Source organism: Octodon degus, unplaced genomic scaffold (genome assembly GCF_000260255.1).
Source record: "Octodon degus isolate 3935 unplaced genomic scaffold, OctDeg1.0 scaffold00024, whole genome shotgun sequence".
NCBI classification, from domain to species: domain Eukaryota; kingdom Metazoa; phylum Chordata; class Mammalia; order Rodentia; family Octodontidae; genus Octodon; species Octodon degus.
Genome location: NW_004524600.1, coordinates 5,084,785 through 5,092,660, shown reverse-complemented (window position 1 = coordinate 5,092,660; position 7,876 = coordinate 5,084,785). Strand labels below are relative to the sequence as shown.

Genomic DNA, 7,876 nt, shown 5'->3' with positions numbered 1-7,876 from the left:
GTTGTAGTTATAACCTTCACACGTACTGAAGTTCACGTGCAGCTCTACAAAGTTTGGATTTATCTAGCTGTGCCTGGCTTGGGTCTGACTGCTGTGCTCAGCTTCTTCCTGCTGCTGCCCTTGGAGGGTAAACCTGTTGTGCCCCTGTGGCAAGATTTTCTGCTCCTGGACTAGCAGGGTGGTTCTATCCTCTACACTTCCTGCAGGGATTGCAGCTGCAGGGTTACACCCCAGGCATGTATGCCAGGCCTGAGCTGAGCCTGGAGGGGACAAGGTGGAGTAGGCAGGAGAGGCATCTCTTTCACACACTCACCAGGCCTGCTAGAACTGGGTCTGGAGGTTCCCAGAATGTTGCAGAAATTCCTATTCTGTGGGGGTGGGGTGGGGGATGTGCTGTGGAGTGGTGGTGGGGTGTCCCAATGAGGTGGAAAAGGGTCTCACCCATACTGCTCCTGGGCTGGGACCAGTAGTAGGTCTTGCCCACGCAGGGTAGAGCGAAGCTTTCCCACACACTCACTGGGCCTGGGCTAGGACTGGGTCTGGTGTTTCCCCTTTTTGTTTGTTTGTTTTTGTTGTTGTTGCAGAACCAGGGATTGAATTCAGGCCCTTATGCTTGCCAGGCAATGCTTATTCTACTGAGTCATCTTTTGCTTGTGGTAGACTTTGTGAATGGCCCATAGTACTCTTTCTGGTGCAGAAAGAAGAGAGACAAAAAAGTGAAACATATAATCAACTTTGTCATGGCCTGTATCTTGATGTCTACCTTAAATCTTCATGTGCTCATAAATGGGGCTTCTCCATGCTGGCTCCGGCGTATGTAATATAAAGATTAAGGGTGTGGTGCCAAATTAGTCCATCGATCAGAATTAGCATAGTTCTGGGTGTGGCTGAATGATTTACTGAAGACAGAGGGCCCATCTTGGGTGTGAGTGGCACCACCCAAAAGTCTTGCAGCCTGGATAGAATATGAAGGGACAGAAAGAAGGCAGTTTCACTACTGCTGCCTCCTGCTTTCTATCTTTTTTTGGTGGAAACAGGGTTTGAACTCAGGCCCTTGTGCTTGCCAGGGAAGCACTTATTCCACTGAGTCACCTCCCCAGCCCCATTTCTGCCTATCTTGTTACAATTTGCTTCTCCACTGCCAAGCCTCTCTGCCGTGCAACCCTACCTTAGAGCCAGCCAACTGTGGATTTAAACCTCTACAAACTGAGCCAAAAAAACCTTTCCTCCTTTAACTTTGGGTGTCAGGTATTTATTCCAGCAATGGGAAAAGTAATTAAGAGAAACTCTAGTGGGCAATAAAGATGTCTACAAGCAGAGATCTGTAGAATATGACCTAGACATTAAGGAAGCAAAAGGGGCATACACAATATGAAGACAGAGATCCTAAGCTTTTTTCTTATTCCATTTCAATCACCCATCAAATATCTGCTGGCCCAGGTGAAGAGTCCGTGTTTTTAGCAAAATCAACTTTCATGTCCCTGAGAAGTAACGTAGGCAACTCTTATCATAATCCACGTGTCATTTTTTTTTTTTTTTTTTGAGACAAGGTCTCACTATGTAGTTCAGGATGGCTTTGAACTCACAGCTATCCTCCTGCCGCAGCCTCCTGAGTGCTGGGATATTAGAGATCTTATTTACAGCAAAGATAGTGGGAAACTAATTGTGTACTCATGACTCTCCCAAATAAATAAACTTCACATTTACTAAGAACAAGGGCAGCTAAAAGTTGTATTGAGACTTTTCTTTGGTAACAATTCCCTTATTTTGTATGAACATTTTGCTTCTGAAGTTCTATTAAGGTCTCGTGATGGGTCTGTTGAAAAATCACAGGATAGAGAAGCAACATACTATGCTGCAAAAGGTAACAATTCATTGTAACAGGGCGTTTATTCTGTTGTCCAAACTTTTTTTTCCCCCTGGGGAAAAAAGTATATATTTAGAATTAGCCAGCTAGACTCAGTTTAGATGATCCCAATTTTGTTGGCAACATACAATGCATCATAATCGGGAGCCAGTTGAACATATATCTTCTTCTCTCCATCAGGCTGGATTAGGGTATTGACCTTGGCAACATCAATGTCATATAGCTTCTTTACAATTTGTTTTGGTGCTTATTGGCTTTGACATCCACGATGAACACAAGTGTGTTGTTGTCCTCCATCTTTTTCATGGCTGACTCTGTGGTCCGGGGAAACTTAATGATGGTATAGTGATCAAGCTTGTTTATAATAGGGGTGCTCTTCCGAGGGTATTGGGCTGCCTCTGGAGTCACAGTGTCTTGGAACAGTGGAAGCTGGATGATGTTCATATCCTTTTTTTGTGGCTGTGGAATCCTTTCAGCATGGCCTTCTTGGCCTTCAAAGCTTTTGCTTTGGCTTCAGCTTTGGCAGGATCTTCCTTCTTCACCTTTGGTACCATCTTGGTAAAAAGGTCTGTTGCCCAAACTTTTTATTCCATCTTTTTGGTGCCTAACTATCTCACCAACAGATATCTGGCCCTCCAACCCTAACACTGAATTCCCTTCCATGGATACAACTAACTTGGACCTGGACTTCTAGGCACAGACCACTCCTACACAAAAGGTCTGTCTGGCCCACATAAACTACTGCTCTCTGGTCAAGTAAAAGCAACTCCCTTCAGCTTAGAGAAATTTCTACGTGGAAAAGTGAGGTTTTCAGTCTCGTACTTACATCCTTGACTTCTCATTTCTTTAGCAAAATCCAGTCTCAGAGAGGATTCCAATAAACTCAAGCAATCGGGAATCCATGCTACTCGTGAAGGATTGGTTCCTCTATCCAAGCTAAGCTAATCAAAGCTCACTTTCTAATAAGAGGAAAATTTGGGGAGAATATATCTTTGCGGGGTTTTGCTCACTATACCCCATATCTGGTTAGCTTTTCTCTTTCCCTTGATCAGTAAGAAAGGGGCACCAGCTAACCACTGCTATTTTTTTTATTTTTATTTTAAAGAACACAAAATAGTGATAGGAAAAAAACCATCAGAAATGTTACAAGATTTACTAAACAAAGTAATAGGAATTCAACAATGTTGATTGTCTCATTGAAGCTGGTTCCTGACCTGGCTGATTAGTCCTGGGATCTCAGAGGGTTCCCGTGGAGTCTTTCAAATCTTTACGAGTTAAGGAACACATCTTTCTCTATGAGCAAGTTGGCCTGCATGGTGCCCCTTCCCCAAGCAAGCAACAAGGGCCACACTGGACATCCCCCTCCTGTGCAAGGCTGCAACAATCCACCAACTCCAAGCTGTTTCTACCTTTTTCCATCCTTTGGCATAGAGAGCAGCAGAAGTGTTCTTTGCTGCACTAACCAGTTGACATAATCTTGGATGAGGACAATGCCTGGGGAGAGAAGATAAGCCCAGAAAGCCAGTAGACCCACAAAGAAAGTACAGATCTGACCAGCAACTTTAGGGACTCCAATGTTACCCTCCCACAGTGAGAGGCAATCACAGGAGACCACCTTAGTAAGGCAGTGGGCCAGGTGTAGACTCCCCTGAGAAGTGCATGTCTAGGCAGGCAAAAGCCTGCCCTTCTTAGGAGCAACCAGACCTCATGAGTGCTGACAATAAATCCAGTGGTGCCCTTGAACCCCAGCCCACAGCCCATACGCAGCAGAAAGTGGAGGGCTGATCATGTTTCCCATGTAGCAGTGCGAAAAAGAACATACATTGGCCTGAAGGATTACCACAGACAGGGATGAATGGGTCTCTGGTGCAGGGAGGGCACCGCAAAAAATGCCTAAAGGCCAGGTGGAAAAAAAATCATCACTGATTGGATCCCCAATATCAATAGATATTGATAGATATTGGGAAAAAGCCACTCATGCAAAAACACAGGAATTTTTTTCTGACTCATTTTTTTCTTTTTTAAAAAAGCTTTTCCTATTTTAAAACTGTTTCTCATGTTTTCATCAGGTTTTTTGTGGGGGAGGTTGGAGGGCTTTTCTTCCCTTTTTGGGCTTTTTTTTTCCTTTATCTTTTAGTATTTTGTTTTTTCTTATTTTTACCTCTTCAAATTTTTCTCTTTCTTTTTATTTCCTGTGTTTTGCTCCTTGTTTTTCTTTTTTGCTGTTTGTTCTTTCCTGTGATTATTTTCTAACACTATTAATTTCCTTTCATGCCCCAACAGCATCCTTGATCTCATTTTTCTCTCCTCTTTCTCATCATATCCCCTTCATTAATTTTTCAGATTTTACTTTTTCTGTTTTCTGATTCCCCATCTCCTCTGTCTTTACTGTTACATCTATGAAGCTTTATAAATCTTTAGGTAGCTAATTAGCTTTACACTGTTGCTGTTAAATATTGTTCTATTGTTAGGACAGATAAAGTTGTTCTATGTAGTAGATATTTATTGCAACTCAAGATAGGCCAATATTTGTTTTGTCTTATTGCTCATACTATAATTATGGATCTATTTTCTATGGTTAAGTGGGGTGCACTGTTGCTCCTTATAGGGTTAGTCAATACTCAGTTTGTCTTTGACACTGTAGTTGAATTTATTATTATAACCAAGTTAAATGGTTTTCTTTGGATGCCAATATCTGTGTTGCTTTAAGATCATTAACAATATTGCAACCCACTCTTGAGAAGGGTGTGATGGTCCAATATGCTGTATAGGAAAAGAAGATGTCAAAGTATGATTATCTGCAGATGAGGTCTTCTATAAAGGGCCCCACCAAATCCATTAAAACACTCCTAGAATTAATAGCCAAAGTCAACAGTGTAAAGGATATAAAATCAACAAACAAAAATCAATAGTGTTCCTGTATGCCAAGAATGAGAAAAAAATTAGGGAAAAAATATCATTCACAATAGAATCAAGAAAAATTACATACTGAAGAATTAACCTAACTAAGGTAGTAAAAGATCTCTGCAATAAAGAAAACTATGTACTCTTAAAAAGGATATCAGGAATTGGATAGGCAGAAACAATATAGTCAAAATAAACATGCTTCCAAATTGATATACAGATAAAATTCAATACCAATCAAAATTCCCAAAGCACTGCTCACAGAACTGGAAGAACAATCGTAAAATTCATATGGAACTAAAAGAGAATCAGACTAGCAAAACACTTCTGAGTAACACAGGGAAGTGGAAGGCATCACAATTTCAGATTTGGAGATATTATATTAAAAGCTACTGTGATAAAACAGCATGGTACCAGCACAAAAACAGACATGTGGATCAATGAAGTAGAACAGAGGATGTACAAAAAATCCCAAGCAATTCAATTATTTGATCTTTGACAAAGAGGCCAAAAACATACACTGGAGGAAAAATAGCCTCTTTAATAAATGATGTTGGAAAAACAAGGTGTAAGGGGTAAAGCCATGTTGGTATGCTGGGCTGTAAAGGGCTCAGGTCAACAACTTCTGACATTGCCAGTCCGGTGGATGACCCACTACTGTTATGGACTACTGGACTATGTTGGAATATTTTGCTGAATTCACATACCTCTAATATTTAAATGACAATGGAATACCCTTCTCTGACAAAACTAAACAAAAAAAGGGGATACAAATAAATGGTGATTTTATGTCTATATATACAAAATAGTTAGGATAGACATAGAGCTACTTTCCGTTAATTCAATGAGAAGAAAGATTTGTACTAATAGTGTTTGGACAGGATATCATGTCAGTGTCTTGTACTATAAATAACCACTAATAAGATAACAATATTCAATGTATTAATTATTGAAACTGTCCTACTAATTGGCTTTGAAACAGTCTCATTGCTATTTGTTTCTCAATAAAATTATTAAGAAATATTATTGGGTAAAGATCACACATTGTTAAAGTACTAAATTAAGAGCCTAAGAAAAATAGCCAGCACTACAGTTGTTAATACATTAAAGTAGTTCTCTGACATACTCGAATGTGGAAAAAACAAAACAAAACAAAACAAAACAAACAACAAAAACGCTGGCTATCCATATAGAAAATATTGAACCTAGACCCGTGTCTCTTACCATGTACTAAACTAAAAGCAAAGTGGGTCAAATAACTAACTACTAAAGCAGAAAAACTTAATATATTGTGTCTTGGTTACTTTTTTCTCATTGTGGAGAGAGAATACTCGATGCCCCAAAGTAAGGAAGGAAAGGTTTATTTAGCTTACAGTCTGTGGAGGTTTCATCTGGCTCCAAGGCAAGGTGGTGCAGTGAGGGGCAACAGCTCAAGGTGGTGGAAGACAGAAAGAGCAACAAGAGCAAAAGATAGGGAGAAGAAATCTCTTTCCCTCTCCTACACTGTAAGCAACTACTCATCTACATCATCTCCCTGCTCTCCTCTTATATAAGTTCAGGGTGTTACGGTTTGTCAAGACATCCTGCCCACCCCACCTCCTGAAGAGAAAGCCTCACATGGGTTTTTCAGAGGTAGCTAAATCTAGAGAGTGTGATGCTGACACTAAAGGTGTGTGATTAGTAAATCAGTCCACTGATCGCTTGGGCATAGTTCAGGCTAGGATTAAGGGTATGAGTGGCCCTCACACAGTATGAGACAGAAAGAATTTTGTCTCTCACCTGTTGTTTTGCTGCTTTCTGCCATGAATGTTCTCTTCAAAGCCACCCTGCTCTGGAGCCAGCAATTATGAACTGAAGCCTCTACAGACTGTGAGCTAAATAAACCTTTCCCCATGTAACTTTGGGTATTGGGCACTTTGTCTCAGCAATGAGAGAAGAGTAACTAAGACAGTTGGTAAAACTCTTGAAGGCACAGGAAAGGACTTCCTGACTAGAACTCTGGTTATACATGGAACAGTACTGTATCAGTCAGGGTTTTACTAGAGGTACAGATATAACATAAAATGTATAAATGTATAAGAAATTCCAAGATCAGTTTACAATGGTCAGCCACAGAGTCGGATGAGGAAGGGTCTGCACACTGGAGACTGAAGGATTCAGTTCAAGGTCTGGAGCCCACAACAGTGTTCCATGCAAGTCTGTATCAGGATGCTGATAGATTTGTGATGGAAGGCTGATGAGTCTACATCAGAAGGCTGAAGGATCCAAGGCAGAAGCCAAGAGTCTGAGCTACAGCCAGGAGACAATGTCCAAGCTGATGCAGAAGACAAGCTCCTCTGAAGAAGAGGACTCTCTGTCGTTCCTCATTCTTTTTTTTTTTTTTTTTTTTTTTTTCTTTTTTTGGTGGAACTGGGGATTGAACTCAGGCCCTTGCTCTTGCCAGGCAAGCACTTCTTCTACTGAGCTATCTCCTCGGCCCCCTCATTCTCCTTTTAAGTGATGAGTCACTCTAGGGTGAGGCCTCCACACCCTAGTGTGTGGAATTGCTGAGACAATTTAGTTAAGCTCTTAGCTTCTCAGGTTGACACAATCAGCCAACCACTACAAGTACCAAGAATCAAAAAATGAAATCATATCAAATTAAAAACTTCTCTACAGCAAAAGAAGCCACCCACTATGTGAAGAGAAAGAATGGGAAAAAGGTTTTGCCAGGTATTCCTCAGACAGAGAACTAATATATAGAATATGTTAAAAAAAAAATAGACTTTCCCAAAGAAGGATTTTTTTTTTCTATCTCAGCCTGCCTTAAAGGCGGGTCTGGTGAGATTGTGGAGCTGGGGATCAAACCATGGTCCCCCACACCTGACTGAGTCTGCCCAAGCAGGCGATTTAAACAACTGAGCTAACCCACAAGCTCCCGACTCCCCCAAGTAAAAGATTTGAAAAATGGGCAAGTGAAATGAGTAGACACTGCACATAAGAAATACAGATGGACAATAAAAGGACAGTGTTCATTACTGGTCGTTCAAGAATACAAATTAAAACAACACTGAGATTCCATCTTAAACTGGAAGGAAGGACCATTGTTCTTTTTTTTTTTTTTTT

At 40.8% G+C, this 7,876-nt stretch overlaps 1 protein-coding gene across 1 annotated transcript in view; it reads right to left on the bottom strand.

Moving 5' to 3' along the window:
• The window catches only part of Zdhhc14 (zinc finger DHHC-type containing 14), a 373,515-nt gene that overhangs the window by 13,598 nt on the left and 352,041 nt on the right, over nucleotides 1-7,876 (bottom strand). The gene's annotated exons all lie outside the window — the stretch shown is intronic.